This window comes from Meles meles, chromosome 5, assembly GCF_922984935.1.
Source record: "Meles meles chromosome 5, mMelMel3.1 paternal haplotype, whole genome shotgun sequence".
NCBI lineage: Eukaryota > Metazoa > Chordata > Mammalia > Carnivora > Mustelidae > Meles > Meles meles.
Window position 1 is genome coordinate 134,399,684 of NC_060070.1, and position 17,874 is coordinate 134,417,557.

Here is a 17,874-nt window from a genome sequence, read left to right on the forward strand (position 1 = left end):
CTACTTGTGATCTCTGTCTGTCAAATGTATAAATAAAATCTTAAAAAGAAAGAGAAGGAGCTGACTATATCCCTTTAAAAAAAAAAAAATAAAAAAAAAAAAAATAAAAAGTCGCTAGGCGCCTAGGGGGCTCAGATGGTTAAGCGTCTACCTTCCGCTGAGGTCATGATCTCCAGGTCCTGGGCTCCAGCCCTGTGTCAGGCTCCCAGCTCACTGGGGAGTCTGCTTCTCCCTCTCCCTCTGCCTCTCCCCTCGCTTATGCTCTCTCTGTCAGACGAATTAAAAATAAAATAAAAAGTTGCTATACAGAGCATCTGGACAATGTTAAATTAAGGAAGACTGCAGGCCTCAGAGAGGCCATGCCTTCTGAGGATCATACCTTGTGGCACCAGTTAAGGGATTTGGGGTTGGGTTGCTTGAGTACTATGTTTATGAGGCTGATTTCCCATAATCATGGAACTTTGGTAACCCATGTTTTTCTTCCAGCTCCAAGGCATGATTCCTCTTCTAGAATGAGAAGGCTAATTAAGGGGAGCGTTCAGGAATCCAGAGAGATGAAGCATGAGCCTGGGCTTTATTTGCTATTGCTGACACTGTTTAATATAAATGAAACACTTGTAACAAATTCTTCACATAATGGAAGGAATAGTCTTGATCAAAGGGGGCACTGAGATGAGTGAGATGGATACAATACAGGTCTGCCTTTCACTGTGACCGGGGCAAGTTAATCTTTCCATGCCTCCTATTCCTCATCTGCAGATTAGAATAACAATATGCTCTCCAGGGTCATGGTGAGGTTTAGAGTTAATGAATGTGACTTGCCTCACACAGTATTTGATCGATAGCAAGTACTAAATACCTGCCATTATTATTTATAACACACTTGTCAATATTTTCTTTCTGCTCTGCCTTCTATGTTGGACCAACCTAGATACCTGTCTCATGCCCTCTGAGAATTCTGTCCTACTGAAATGTTAGCACACAGGCCATACATCCTTGAGGACTCTGTAGAGAAGCATTTATAGGGAAGTGCTTCACGTTCCCTATCTCCAGGGCATGTATGCAGCTGCACGCACCTGAATGGCTGACTAGCATAAAAATACTGAAATACCTCTAAGCTGCTTGGTAAATAACTGCTGTCCCAAGCCCCACCTCCCATCTCCCCTTCTTTGCCATGGAAATTCCTGACTGTCTCCTAGGTGCCACCATGATGCAGCAAAAAGAAAGGGATGATGTCTGGCACAGCTGGAGACCTTGGAGTACCCGACTCCAGAGCTAAGGCTGGTTGGTGGCTGATTAATTGGTGACTGTGCAGTCATCCTGTCCCCAAACAGTGATACCATTGTTAACAGGGATGTATTTCCATTTCTCACTTTGCCCTATACAGTGGGCTCTGTGTGCAGATTGCTGTATTGTGGGGATACTGATCGTGGGCATGGTTACACACAATTGAGTCAGCCACAGCCCCTGTAGATGGTATAGTACAAGTGTGGAAGGAGGAATCAGAAGTTGTAAGGGTTTCACACTATATATGTATAATATTTGAATATGATTATGGTAAGTGAATATATAAAATAAACCCTAGAGAAGCCACTAAATACATAAAACAGGAATAGCTAATAAGCCATAGTAGAGAGGAAACAGAATCATTAAAAACCATCCAAAGGAAGAAGGTAGGAAGAAAAAGAGAAGGAAAGAACAGATAAGAAAAAAATAGCAAGAAGGTGGATTTAAACCCACCCATATTGACCTTATTAAACATTAAATGTAAATGTTCCAAGCGCTCAAAAGGCAGAGGTGGTCAAATTGGATAAAAAGGCAAGACGTAGGTATATGTTGTCTATAAGAAACCCATTTTAATTATGAGGATACCAGTAGGTTAAAAATAAAAAGGGAAAATGTGTCATGCTAACACTAAATGAAAGCTATTTTACAATCAAAGTAGACTTCAGAACAATGAATGTTACCAGAGATAAAGAGGAACATTTTTACAACGTCAAATAAGTCAGTTCATCAAGAGGACATAACAATCCTAAATCTACGTGTACCTCATAAGAGGTTCAAAATACCTACAACAAAGGACTGAAGGGACAACAGGGCAAGTTCACAATTACGCTGGAGGTTTCAACACTTGTCCCTTAGCAATACATAGTGTGAGCAGATAGCACTTCGAGAAAGAAGTGTTGCACAAGTGACATTTGTAGAGTGTAGAATGGACAACCCGCAGAATATTCTTTTCATACACACTTGTGATAGTGACCAAGTGGGCCATAAAAAACTCTTGATGCATTGGAGAGGATTGAAATCACACAAAGTATTACTCTGACCACAAAAGAATTAAACTAGAAATCAATAAAAGATATTTGAAGAATCCTCAAATATTGAGATATTAAACAGACCATTTCTAAATAACTCATGGGCCAAAAATTATAAGGCAAATTAGAAAATACTCTAACCTGAATCAGAACAAAAACACAGCATATCAGAATTTGTGGGATGTAGCTAATGCAGTGCTTAGAAGGACATTTATGATATTAAATGCTTGACTTAGGAAAGATGAAAATGTTACATTAATGATCTAAGCTCCCATCCTGAAACAGTATAAAGATCAAAATAAGCAGAAGGAAGGAAACAACAGAAATCAATGAAACAGAAAACTGAAAAGAAGTAAAGAAAGTAAACGGAACGAAAGGCAGATTTTTTAAAAATGTCAAGGGGCATCTGGGTGGCGCAGTCAGTTAAGCATCCAACTCTTGGTTTTGACTCAGGTCATGATTTCAGGGTCCTGGGATAGAGCTCTGCATCAGGCTCCATGCTCAACGCCAAAGTCTGCTAAAGTTTCTCTCTCCTCCACGGTGCTCACTCGCTTGCTCGCTCTCAAACAAATCTTTAAAAATTTTTAAAAATGATGAATAAAATTGACCAGCCTCTAGGCAGGTGAATCCAACCAGACTCCAGCCAGGAGGAAAAAGAAAAAAGAAAAAAAAAAAGACACAAATGATTGATACCAAGAATGAACACAAAAAAGAGTGTACATGGACAAGTTGCTATAGATTCTAGAGACTTTACTTTTTTTTCTTTTTTAAAGATTTTATTTATTTGTCAGAGTGCACACAGGCAGACAGAGTGGCAGGCAGAGGCAAAGGAGAAGCAGGCAGGCTCCCTGCTGAGCAAGGAGCCCGATGCGGGACTCGGGACTTGATCCCAGGACACTGGGATCATGACCTGAGCCGAAGTCAGACACTTAACCAACTGAGCCACCCACATCCCTAGATTCTAGAGACTTTAACATGATAAAAAGGGAGTGTTACAATATCATGCCAATAAATCTTAACAACTTAGATGAAATGGATAAATTCCTTAAAATACACAAATCACCTAGACCTACTCAAGAAGAAGCAATTTGAGGGATGCCTGAGTGGCTCAGTGGGTTAAAGCCTCTGCCTTCGGCTTGGGTCATGATCTCAGGGTCCTGGGATCGAGCCCCACATTGGGCTCTCTGCTCAGCAGGGAGTCTGCTTCCCCGCTCTGTCTCTGTCTGCCTCTCTGCCTACTTGTGATCTCTCTGTCAAATAAATAAAATATTTTAAAAAAAGAAGCAATTTGAGATACTCATATCTAATAAATATACTGAATTCAGTTAGAAAATTTTCCACAAGAAAACCAGTCCCAAACAGCTTCACTGGTAAGTTCTACCAAATATGTAAGGAGGAATAATACCAATTCTTCACAAGCCCAGATAATAGAAGAGGGAGGGAACTCCCAGCTGTGCTCTTGATACCAAAACCAAAGATATTATAAGTAAACTTTAGACCAACAGAGTTCATGAACATAGATACCTTAACAAAAATTTGGCAATGTTTTGTGAACAAATCCAGCAACACATTAAAAAAAAATGCCTTATGATCAAATAAATTTTATTCCAGGAATTCAAGAATGATATAACATTAAACATCAGGGTAATTCACCACGTTGACGAAGAAAAATCCTGTGATCCTCCACATGCAGGAAAAGTATATGACAAAATTCAGTACCTATTCATGGTTTAAAAAAAAAAACAAAACACTCTGAGCATCTAGAAATGGAGGGAAACCTCCTCAACTTGGTAAGGACATCTACAAAAAATCTGGAGCTAAGATTGTACTTAACAGTGGAAGAATGAATCATTTCTTCTGATTGGGAGCAAGGCAAAGATGTCTGCTTTGCCACTTCTGTTCAACATTGTACCAAGGTCCTAATTGGTACAATACTGCAATAAAAAGAAAGAAAATGTATAGATTGGAAGGTAATACTGTCTTTATTCACAGATGACATAATCGTCTGTGTAGAAGATCCTAAGGAATTTACCAAAAAACCAATTAGAACTAATAAACTTAGCAAGGCTATATAACCAATACACAGAAATCTTGTAATTTTTATATGCTAGTAATGAACATTGGAACTAGCATCAAAGAACATAAAATGTATAGGGGTAAATTGAACAAAACATGTGCAGGACCTGTACATTGAACACTATAAATCTTGCTGAGAGAAATTAAGATTTAAATAAATGAAGAGAGATGTCATGCCCACCAATCAGAGCACTCTAAGGCACCAATTCTCATTAGATAGAACAACAGATTCTATGCAATTGCAATAAATTCCTAGCAGGCCCTCCTAAAAAATGGCATAATACGTTTTTTATAATAAAATATGCATAATATTGACCACTTTAACCATTTTTAGACGCACAAGTCAGTGGCATTACGTCCATTCACATTGCTCTGCAACTCTCACCACCATCCATCTCTAGAACTTTTTCATCTCCCCAACGCCATCAAACAACTGCCCATTTCCCTTCTTCTAGCCCCTGGCAACCACCATTTCATTTTCTATGAATTTGGCCACTCTAGGAACCTCATATAAGTGGAACCATAAAATATTTGTACTTTCGTGTTTGGCTTATTGCACTTAGCATAATGTCCTGAAGGTTCATCTCTCTTGTAGCCTGCCAGCAGACTGGCTAGCCTGCTTTCTTTGTTTCTTTGTACCTTTCCTTTCCCTACTCCCTCCTTCCCTCCCTCTCTCCCATCTACCCTCCCTCCCTCCCTCCCTTCCTTTGACAGACTGATTTAAAAACTATATGGAAATGCAGTGGACTTAACCAGAACATTTCAGGAGGAAAAAGAACAAAGTTGGAAGACTTGAGTAGCTACTCAACAAGGGAAGATATATGGATGGTAAATAAGCACATGAAACTCAACAGAATTACTAAGGGAAATGCAAACTAAAACCACTATGAAGTAACACTGCGCATCCCAGAATGGCTGAAAGTGAGAGACTGATACTACCAAGTGTTGGTGAAAATGCGGAACAACCAGAATTCTCGTTTATTGCCGGCAGGACTGTATCATTTTACAACCACTTTAGAAAACTTAGAGTGTGATTTTTTTCTTAAATTTTAAAGTTTAACATAACATACAATCAATCCAGCAGCATTTTCCCTAAACTATTCCTAGATTGCCTCTGTGTTACCAAAAGTAAAAGGAAACAGGTCTGCACTCTGACCTGCCAACAAGTATTCAAGCAGCTTTACTCATAGCCCCAAAGCAGGAACAACTGAAATGCCCATCAGCTGGTGAATGCATAGACAAATTACCTATCCATCCAGTGGGATACCACTCAGTCATAAAAGGAGTGAACTATTGATACGGCAATGGACGAATCCCGAAAGCATGTTAAGTGAAAGAAGCCACACATAAAAGACTATATATACTGTACGATTCCACTTATATAGAATTGTAGAAGACGTAAAACCTAGTGACAAGTCAGTGGTTGGTAGGGATTGGGGGGTGAGAAGAGGGAGCTTTAAAGTAACACAAAGAAGCTTTTTAGCATGATGGAAATGTTCTGTATCACTACTGTGCTGGTTGCAAGACTGAATAAATTTGTTAACACTTACCAAATCATACACCTAAGATAGGTGGGTTTTATTATAGTAAAATTATACCTCAGCAATGAAAAAAGAACAAAAGGAAAGAGAGTAAAGAATACGATGGCTTCTTCCCTCCAGGAACTACTCTATGTAGGGAGTCAAGATAGCCTGGGAAAAAACTTAAGGTGATTTTAATTATTTATTTTTTCAGCGTAACAGTATTCATTGTTTTTGCACAACACCCAGTACTCCATGCAATACGTGCCCTCCCTATTACCCACCACCTGGTTCCCCCAACCTCCCACCCCTGCCCCTTCAAAACCCTCAGGTTGTTTTTCAGATCCATAGTCTCTTATGATTCGCCTCCCCTTTTAATTTCCCTCAACTTCCTTCTCCTCTCCATCTCCCAATGTCTTCCATGTCATTTGTTATGCTCCACAAATAAGTGAAACCATATGATACTTGACTCTCTCTGCTTGACTTATTTCACTCAGCATAATCACTTCCAGTCCCGTCCATGTTGCTACAAAAGTTGAGTATTCATCCTTTTTTTTTTTTTTTATAAACATATAATGTATTTTTATCCCCAGGGGTACAGGTCTGTGAATCATCAGGTTTACACACTTCAAAGCACTCATGATAACACATACCCTCCCCAATGTCCATAACCCCCTCCCCCTCTCCCAACCCCACCTCCCCCCAGCAACCCCCAGTTTGTTTTGTGAGATTAAGAGTCATTTATGGTTTGTCTCCCTCCCAATCCCATCTTGTTTCATTTATTCTTCTCCTATCCCCCTAACCCCCCATGTTGCATCTCCACGTACTCATATCAGGGAGATCATATCATAGTTGTCTTTCTCCAATTGACTTATTTCACTAAGCATGATACCCTCTAGTTCCATCCACATCGTTGCAAATGGCAAGATTTCATTTCTTTTGATGGCTGCATAGTATTCCATTGTGTATATATACCACATCTTCTTTGTCCATTCATCTGTTGATGGACATCTAGGTTCTTTAAATAGTTTGGCTATTGTAGACATTGCTGCTATAAACATTCAGGTACACATGCCCCTTCGGATCACGATGTTTGTATCTTTAGGGTAAATACCCAGTAGTGCAATTGCTGGGTCATAGGGTAGTTCTATTTTCAAAATTTTTGAGGAATCTCCATGCTGTTTTCCAGAGTGGTTGAACCAGCTTGCTTTCCCACCAACAGTGTAGGAGGGTTCCCCTTTCTCTGCATCCTCGCCAGCATCTGTCATTTCCTAACTTGTTAATTTTAGCCATTCTGACTGGTGTGAGGTGATATCTCATTGTGGTTTTGATTTGTATTTCCCTGATGCCGAGTGACGTGGAGCACTTTTTCATGTGTCTGTTGGCCATCTGGATGTCTTCTTTGCAGAAATATCTGTTCATGTCCTCTGCCCATTTCTTGATTGGATTGTTTGTTCTTTGGGTGTTGAGTTTCTAAGTTCCTTATAGATTCTGGACACTAGCCCTTTATCTGATATGTCGTTTGCAAATATCTTCTCCCATTCTGTCACTTGTCTTTTGATTTTGTTAACTGTTTCCTTTGCTGTGCAAAAGCTTTTGATCTTGATGAAATCCCAATAGTTCATTTTTGCCCTTGCTTCCCTTGCCTTTGCCGATGTTCCTAGGAAGATGTTGCTGCGGCTGAGGTCGAAGAGGTTGCTGCCATCAACCATCAACCAAAAATGCCATCAATGATTTTGATGGATTCCTTTCTCACATTGAGGTCCTTCATCCATTTTGAGTCTATTTTCATGTGTGGTGTAAGGAAGTGGTCCAATTTCATTTTTCCGCATGTGGCTGTCCAATTTTCCCAGCACCATTTATTGAAGAGGCTGTCTTTTTTCCATTGGACATTCTTTCCTGCTTTGTTGAAGATGAGTTGACCATAGAGTTGAGGGTCTATTTCTGGGCTCTCTATTCTGTTCCATTGATCTATGCGTCTGTTTTTGTGCCAGTACCATGCTGTCTTGATGATGACAGCTTTGTAATAGAGCTTGAAGTCCGGAATTGTGATGCCACCCACTTTGGCTTTCTTTTTCAATATTCCTTTGGCTATTCGAGGTCTATTCTGGTTCCATATAAATTTTAGGATTATTTGTTCCATTTCTTTGAAAAAAATGGATGGTATTTTGATAGGGATTGCATCAAATGTGTAGATTGCTTTAGGTAGCATAGACATTTTCACAATATTTATTCTTCCAATCCAGGAGCATGGAACATTTTTCCATTTCTTTGTGTCTTCCTCAATTTCTTTCATGAGTACTTTATAGTTTTCTGCATATAGATTCTTAGCCTCTTTGGTTAGGTTTATTCCTAGATATCTTATAGTTTTGGGTGCATTTGTAAATGAGATTGACTCCTTAATTTCTCTTTCTTCTGTCTTGTTGTTGGTATACAGAAATGCAACTAATTTCTGTGCATTGATTTTATATCCTGACACTTTACTGAATTCCTGTACAAGTTCTAGCAGTTTTGGAGTGGAGTCTTTTGGGTTTTCCACATATAGTATCATATCATCTGTGAAGAGTGATAGTTTGACTTCCTCTTTGCCGATTTGGATGCCTTTAATTTCTTTTTGTTGTCTGATTGCTGAGGCTAGGACTTCTAGTACTATGTTGAATAGCAGTGGTGATAATGGACATCCCTGCCGTGTTCCTGACCTTAACGGAAAAGCTTTCAGTTTTTCTCCATTGAGAATGATATTTGCGGTGGTTTTTTCATAGATGGCTTTGATAATATTGAGGTATGTGCCCTCTATCCCTACACTTTGAAGAGTTTTGATCAGGAAGGGATGTTGTACTTTGTCAAATGCTTTTTCTGCATCTATTGAAAGTATCATATGGTTCTTGTTCTTTCTTTTATTAATGTGTTGTATCACATTGATTGATTTGTGGATGTTGAACCAACCCTGCAGCCCTGGAATAAATCCCACTTGATCGTGGTGAATAATCCTTTGAATGTACTGTTGAATCCTATTGGCTAGCATTTTGGTGAGAATTTTTGCATCTGTGTTCATCAAGGATATTGCTCTGTAGTTCTCTTTCTTGGTGGGATCCTTGTCTGGTTTTGGGATCAAGGTGATGCTGGCCTCATAAAATGAGTTTGGAAGTTTTCCTTCCATTTCTATTTTTTGGAACAGTTTCAGGAGAATAGGAATTAGTTCTTCTTTAAATGTTTGGTAGAATTCCCCTGGGAAGCCGTCTGGCCCTGGGCTTTTGTTTGTCTGGAGATTTTTGATGACTGTTTCAATCTCCTTACTGGTTATGGGCCTGTTCAGGTTTTCTATTTCTTCCTGGTTCAGTTGTGGTAGTTTCTATGTCTCTAGGAATGCATCTATTTCTTCTAGATTGTCAAATTTGTTGGCGTAGAGTTGCTCATAGTATGTTCTTATAATTGTCGGTATTTCTTTGGTGTTCGTTGTGATCTCTCCTCTTTCATTCATGATTTTATTGATTTGGGTCCTTTCTCTTTTCTTTTTGATAAGTCTGGCCAGGTGTTTATCAATCTTATTAATTCTTTCAAAGAACCAGCTCCTATTTTCATTGATTTTTTCTATTGTCTTTTTGGTTTCTATTTCATTGATTTCTGCTCTGATCTTTATGATTTCTCTTCTCCTGCTGGGTTTAGAGTTTCTTTCTTGTTCTTTCTCCAGCTCCTTTAGGTGTAGGGTTAGGTTGTATACTTGAGACCTTTCTTGTTTCTTGAGAAAGGCTTGTACCACTATATATTTTCCTCTCAGGACTGCCTTTGCTGTGTCCCACAGATTTTGAACTGTTGTGTTTTCATTATCATTTGTTTCCATGAATTTTTTCAATTCTTCTTTAATTTCCTGGTTGACCCATTCATTCTTTAGAAGGATGCTGTTTAGTCTCCCTGTATTTGGGTTCTTTCCAGCTTTCCTCTTGTGATTGAGTTCTATCTTCAGAGCATTGTGGTCTGAAAATATGCAGGGAATGATCCCAATCTTTTGATACCGGTTGAGACCTGATTTGTGACCCAGGATGTGATCTATTCTGGAGAATGTTCCATGTGCACTAGAGAAGAATGTGTATTCTGTTGCTTTGGGATGAAATGTTCTGAATATATCTGTGATGTCCATCTGGTCCAGTGTGTCATTTATTTCCTTATTGATCTTTTGCTTGGATGATCTGTCCATTTCAGTGAGGGGAGTGTTAACATCCCCTACTATTATTGTATTATTATTGATGTGTTTCTTTGTTTTTGTTATTAATTGGTTTATATAGTTGGCTGCTCCCATGTTAGGGGCATAGATATTTAAAATGGTTAGATCTTCTTGTTGGACAGACCCTTTGAGTATGATATAGTGTCCTTCCTCATCTCTTATTATAGTCTTTGACTTAAAATCCAATTTATCTGATATAAGGATTGCCACCCCAGCTTTCTTCTGATGCCCATTAGCATGGTAAATTGTTTTCCACCCCCTCACTTTAAATCTGGAGGTGTCTTCGTGTCTCAAATGAGTTTCTTGTAGGCAACATATTGATGGGTTTTGTTTTTTTATCCATTCTGATACCCTGTGTCTTTTGATTGGGGCATTTAGCCCATTAACATTCAGGGTAACTATTGAGAGATATGAATTTAGTGCCATTATTAACCTGTAAGGTAACTGTTACTGTATATTGTCTCTGTACCTTTCTGATCTACTACTTTTAGGCTCTCTCTTTGCTTAGAGGACCCCTTTCAGTATTTCCTGTAGAGCTGGTTTGGTGTTTGCAAATTCTTTCAGTTTTTGTTTGTCCTGGAAGCTTTTTATCTCTCCTTCTATTTTCAATGATAGCCTAGCTGGATAGAGTATTTCTTGGCTGCATGTTTTTCTCGTTGAGTGCTCTGAATATATCATGCCAGCTCTTTCTGGCCTGCCAGGTCTCTGTGGATAAGTCTGCTGCCAATCTAATATTTTTACCATTGTATGTTACAGACTTCTTTTCCCGGGCTGCTTTCAGGATTTTCTCTTTGTCAGTAAGACTTGTAAATTTTACTATTAGGTGACGGGGTGTGGACCTATTCTTGTTGACTTTGAGGGGGGGTTCTCTGCACCTTCTGGATTTTGATGCTTGTTCCCTTTGCCATATTAGGAAAATTCTCTCCAATAATTCTCTCCAATAGACCTTCTGCTCCCCTCTCTCTTTCTTCTTCTTCTGGAATCCCAATTATTCTAATGTTGTTTCGTCTTATGGTGTCACTTATCTCTCAAATTCTTCCCTCGTGGTCCAGTGGCTGTTTGTCCCTCTTTTGCTCGGCTTCTTTATTCTCTGTCATTTGGTCTTCTATATCACTAATTCTTTCTTCTGCTTCATTTATCCTAGCAGTGAGAGCCTCCATTTTTTATTGCACCTCATTAATAGCTTTTTTGATTTCAACTTGGTTAGATTTTAGTTCTTTAATTTCTCCAGAAAGGGCTTTTATATCTCCAGAGAGGGTTTCTCTAATATCTTCCATGCCTTTTTCAAGCCCAGCTAGAATGTTCAGAATCTCATTCTGAACTCTTGATCTGACATATTACCAATGTCTGTGTTGATTAGGTCCCTAGCCTTCGGTACTGCCTCTTGTTCTTTTGTTTGTGGTGATTTTTTCCGCCTTGTCATTTTGTCCAGATAAGAGGATATGAAGGATCAAATAAAATACTAAAAGGGTGGCAAAGACCCCAGAAAAATGCACTGTAACCAAATCAGAAGAGACCCCAAATTGTGGGGGGGGGGAGGGGAGAAAAGGGATAAAAAGAGGTTCAGAAAAAAAAAGAAAAAATTTAAAAATAAAACAAAGAAAAAATATAAAAAAGAAAGAAAAAATATATATTTTAGATAAACTAGTCAAAAAACGTTAAAAAAAGGGTAAACGTTTTTTAAAAAATTTAGCAAAAGAAGGAAAAAGAAAGAAAAAAAAATTGAAAAAAAAATTGAATTAACTGCAAGACTAAAGAATCATGGGGAGAAAGCCATGAATTCCGTGCTTTGCTTTCTCGTCCTCTGGAATTCCGCTGCTCTCTTAGGTATTGAACCTGCTTTCCTTCATAGATGAACTTTGTCCTGGCTGGATATTTTGTTGATCTTCTGGGGGAGGGGCCTGTTGTAGTGACTCTCAAGTGTCTTTGCCCGAGGTGGAATTGCACCGCCCTTACCGGGGGCCGGACTAAGTAATCTGCTCGGGTTCGCTTTTGGGAGCTTCTGTTCCTGAACGCTTTCCGTAGAGTTCCGGAGGACAGGATGAAAATGGCGACCTCCTAGTCTCCAGCCTGGAGAAGCCGAGAGCCCGGGCCCCACTCCTCAGTGCGCCCCCAGAGGACAGCACCCACTCACTCCCGTATCCCCAGCCTCCAGCCGCGCTCCGAGCTCACCCAGCCTGCGGCCAGTTCAAGGTAACCCCGAGCTGGGAGTTCAGTCCTCGGCTCTGTCTCTGTAGCCGGCTTCTCCGTTCTAACACCTGCGAGCTCTGCGACACTCCAACACCCCCAATCCTTCTGTGACCCTGCGGGACCTGGGACCACGCTGACCCCACCTGGGCTTCACCCCGGTTCAGCCTCTGGATCAATGTCCCTCAGAGGAACAGACTTTAAAGGTCCTGATTTTGTGCTCCGTTGCTCCACCACTTGCCGGGAGCCGGCCCCTCCCCCCGCGGTCTATCTTCCCGTCATTTTAGATTCATTTCTCTGCCAGTCCTACTTTTCAGAAAGTGGTTGATTTTCTGTTTCTAGAGTTGCTGTTCTTCTTTTCTTCGATCTCCCGTTGGATTTGTAGGTGTTTGCAATGTTTAGATAAGCTATGGAGCTGGTCTCCTGCTACCTAATGTAGTTTCAGCCTGCTATTTCTCCACCATCTTGACTCCTCCCTCGTAAGGTGATGAATGATTAGGAGTCCAGTATAATTCACTTAAAAATGTTCTGTCACACCCGGGATTGGTAGTTGTAAACCCATGCCCTGGGCTGGTGATCAGTAATGCTTGGCCATGCCATGGGAATGAGGGAAGCAAGTCTAGCTTCCTTGGAGGAAGGAATTTAAAACAGAGGCTTTCTCCTTAACAAGTCAGATGGGCCTTCCCATCTTTTATCGATCTGGAAGGACTCTCGATTCTGCCCTGTGTAAAGCAGCTTGGAGCAACTATACTTTAACTGGAACACACACACTGTGTCTAGCCTGGTCTTGGGAATATGAAAGAAACAAGACTTTAGGGCGATCATTGGGACGGTAAAACTAACATCTGGGAAGTACTGGAAGGTTGAGAGTAAACGGCAATACATAGACTGCAGAGTATTCGTGGGCATATCCCCGTGGGTAATAGGTTTTGAGCAGCAGATAATTGGAGATGAAGTACTAAACCTAATGGTTCTGATAATAATCCTAAAGAAGCAGGAGAACTCAGACCACAAAGGGAAAAGGATAGAATTTGAGATAGATGCTGAGTCCTGAAGAGGGGGAAGGAAAGATTTTTCTCCCTCTTACAGACGATCCATGTGGACAACCTACTTAAACAAATAACAGCAACCCCATCTCCCCCCAAAAATATGGCTACAGGTTTAAAGAGTTTGATTTCTTTGGAGAAAAAGTAGAAATTTGGAGCAAAGGAGACAAAATTGATGGCTTTGTTGAATTATGATTTCATCAAGCATAGCTACATTTCCCATAATTTTTTGCCAAGTTAGAGTGTGACTATATACACAAGGCAAGTTATTCCATGAGATGCATGAAAAAAAGGTTCTGCACCTTAGTTCATTTTATGAGAGTGATCATTAAAGATGATGATTGGGGGGGGTCAACAGTTGGGGAGGCTGTGCACATGGTGAGGGGGTCAGGGATGTGTAAGAGTTCTGTACCTTCAGTCCATTTTGCTGTGAGCCAAACGTGTTCTAAAAAATAAAGTCTATTTTTGGGGCACATGGGTGGCTCAGTCGTTAAGTGTCTGCCTTCGGCTCAGGTCATGATCTCAGGGTCCTGGGGTTGAGCCCCGTGTCGGATGGGAAGCCTGCTTCTCCCTCTCCCACTCCCCCTGCTTGTGTACCATCTCTCACTGTCTCTCTCTGACAAATAAATAAAATCTTTAAAAAAATAAAGTATTTTTAGAAAAAGATTATTTGAAAATGTGGCTTTGTTTGACAGGGTAAGAATCAAGATTTGGAATTTTCAAAAAAAATTCTAGGAGGTCAGAGTTTTCTGGGTAATATGTGACAGTGAAAGGGACAATGTTCCCCATTTTTCTGGCTCCAGACTGGCTTCTGTTTACATGGAAGCACATTCAAAGGCAAAGTGAAGAAGCAAGTCTAGATTGCAGAGCATTGGGCTTTCTGAGTTAGGAAAAGCCAGAAGTTAGATTCTCTGACGAAGGGAACATCTGCTCCCATTCCCCTGCCATTCTCATCCTGCCTTACCTGTCTCATTGTCAGTGCGGGGCCGGTGGGGCTTGAGCAGCACCAGGCATCATCCGGGTGCCTGCGGGAATTGATGGAGGGACAGGGGCACAGGTCAGTGGACAGCAGCTGACACCCTCTCAGAGAGCAGGAAGGACAGGCAAGCCTCCAGATTTGGCATCCCTTAGAGGGGCGTGCAGGTGTTAACCAGGAAGCTGCAAGGAACTCTTCAGTTCTCCGAAAATTCTCTAGCTGTGGAACATTCCAAAAAATGACATCAGGAACATCACTGAGACATAACATCTAGATTGGAGGTGGCGGCTGGTAAACAGTAGCAATGAGACGGCACTCATAACAGCTGTAATTTTCTGGACACCTGTACTGTCTGAGTTCAGCGCAGCTGACACGCATCATTTCACTGCATCTCCAAAACACCCAGGTCTTGACCCCGGAGCCCGCAGGCTGCACTCTTGGCAGCTCAGACTGCGTTCTTTGGTAAGAAAGAAAGAGGGAGGGACGCCTGGGTGGCTCAGTCTGTTAAGCATCTACCTTTGGCTCAGATCATGATCCCAGAGTCCTGGGATCAAGTCCCGTCTGGGGCTCTCTGCTCAGTGGGGAGTTTGCTTCTCCATCTGCCTGCTGCTCCCTCTGCTTGCGCTCTCTCTGGCAAATAAATACATAAAATCTTAAAAAAAAAAAAAAAAGAAAGAAAGAGGAAAATATGCGTGTCCAGCCCTTGTAAGAATTTTTACCCAGAAATGCAGAACTAGAAAGGACTTCCCGCCACGGTGATGCAGTGGGGGGCAGCCAGGCTAGCTTACTGTTCTGCGGGTCTGCAGTCTTTGCCTGTGTTTTCTCTTCTGCCCTCATATGCTTGTGAGGTGCTGGAGAAAGTAGGCTCAGTCCCCATTTTAGAGGTGAGAACACTGAGGCCAGGGAAGATAGGCGCTCACCCGGCATCATGCAAAGGCGTGACCTGATGACCAGGACACAGATGTGTCACCTTGTCCCTGCACTGCCCACATGTATCCCAGCAGAGGTGTCTTTTTTTTTTAAATTTTCTCCAAAGATTTTACTTTTCAGGAATCTCTACACCCAGTGTGGGGTTTGAGCTTAAAACCCTGAGATCAACAGTCCTGTGCTCCACTGACTAAGCCAGCCAGGCATCTCCTAGTGGAGGCTTCTTAGCAGAAGGGTAAGATGTTGTCCCCTTTACCTCTGAGGTGAGTAGGGCAGGTGACGCTTAGATGAACCCCTAGTCTCCGCCTCTGCTCGCAGCTTGCAGAAACAAACGTCGCCAGTCTTGAAATTGTTCATGGGAAGCAAAAGTAAAGCATTTCAGAAAAGTTCTGAGATTTCTAGGGCTTTGTTCACTTAATTAATCATTAAAAAGGGGCAGTGTATTTGCAGGGAAATAAAGCTTTTCAGTGAATCTACTGCAAAAGCCATAAAAGGCAACTGTCTTCATTGAAAGGAGCATTCTTTTACTTTATCCAGGAGTTTCACTTCCTCGGCTGCTTTGCAAACCAGCTTCTTCAAAAAAACATCTCTTATTGCTGGGTAGATAATCGTGGGAGTCATTCCGGTTTGGGGACAAAAGTCACCCAGAAGAAAAGAAACAGGTTAGCCTTCCCCTTTTGTTTCCCCTACGCTAAGAGGGAAGACATGTATCAGTTTGCATCATGTGTTTCTAGCTGGAAATGTACTGGGCACTTCCTTAGGTGACAGGCACAGTGCTAGGCTCTTAGGGAAGTTCTCTGGGATGGGAGGGCGCTCATTCTACTCTCCCAGTCATTTGTTTTCCTGCACTGAAAGCCATGCTTCTGGGTCCCAGCAAGGGTGCAGGCAGCCAGTCAAAGGGGCACACGTGAGTGTGGCCTGGGCAGACCTCCCAGGCAGGGAGCAGGGCGTGGATTCTGCAGGGGTGGTTCTTGGGGAGATTTCGTGGTGTTTCTTGAGCCGGGGGCATGTCTGGAGCTTTCTCATCACCAAGTCTCCAGATCTTTGTCACTCAGAAGCTTCCTTACTCCCAGCTCCTGGTTGGGACAGAGGCAGCAGTTTGAAGCGGGCCACGTCTCAGGTGTTGCTGTGGGATTTGTTCCTGAAAGCCCAGCCTAGGTCCAAGTCCTCCAGCCCTTCCAGTGGTTTCGTGAGCTCCTAATCTCTTAATGAAGAACACACTTTGAGGCCGTTCAGGCTGTGGGAACAGAATATCATAGGCTGGCTGGCTTCTACAACAGACATTTAGTTCTCAGAGTTCTGGAGGCTGGGAAGTCCAAGACCACGTGCCAGCACGTTTGGTATCCAGTGAAAGCTTGTTTCCTGGTTCGTAGACAGCTGTCTTCTCACATGGTAGAGGGGCAAGGGGAGCGCACCACTCTCACGACCTAATCACCTCCCAAGGCCCTGCCTCCCAATACCATCACATTGGGGGTGAGGTGTAAACATGCACACGTTGTGGGGGACACAGACGCTCCGTCTACAGCAGGCGTCTTGTGACTAAGGCTTCCTAGCCTTGAAATGTGGCAGCTTCCCTCTCTTGAGTGGCCAAGAGGCCACCTGTTTTTGTTGTCTGTGAGCTAAGAATGTTTTTTACATTTTAAATGGTTGGGAGAGAAATCAAAAGAACAAGAATATTTCATGACACATGAAAATCATATAAAATTCAAATTTCAGTGTCCATAACGGTTTCTTGGGCCAGCGTTGCCCCTGATTGTTTACATATTGTCCACAGCTGCATGGGAACTGGACTTGCAACCGAGACAGGTGACCTAAAACACTCACTATCTGCCCCTTTTTTTGCAGAAAGTTTGCCCACTCCTCCTCAAAAAGGCTGAGTTTTATTCTCTTTTCTAAAAGAATGACTAATTGTGTGTGTGTGTGTGTGTGTGTGTGTGTGTGTTAAAATAAGCAACAGCATCTTGCAACGTTCCTTCTGACAAGTTTCTGGATGTCCGCGTAGTGAATTCCTATAACCCCAACGCTCTTACAGGGTCCGCCTCAGGGATGTCATCCTGAGCCCCATGCTCAGAAGGGGAACCTGTGCTTGGGGTCCAATACTCTGTCATTGCCATTCTGAAATTCTTAACAGCTTTTATCTTTGAGTTTGTGTCTTGTTGTGGAGCCCTTTGGGACCCTGGAGCACGTGATGGGGTTTAGAGCCTTGGTCCCCATGTGGTCTCTCTCACCTCCCATCTTGCTAGGACAGCCCCTCACGCCCGTCCTGGCCCTATGGGGGCTTGGATGCATTCACCGTGTTCCTACGGTGGTCAGTGCTTGACCTGTGACCATCCTCACGCCTGAGGGAGCATGACATTGAAAGCAAATAAAAATGACCTTGGCAGGTCAAGAAAGAGATCATGAAAGAGGAAAAAATCATTTTTGTTTTCCTGCTCTATGGACAAGGAGCTCTACATTTTTATTTTTCTCAGGGTCCTGCAAATGATGCAGCTGCTCTGCTCTTATGACTCATAGCCTAGTGATTTTATTAAATATAAGGAACTATTTGTCCAAATTAGAGAATGTTGTAGCACATAAAACAGGAGATAAATTACACTTGTTTTTG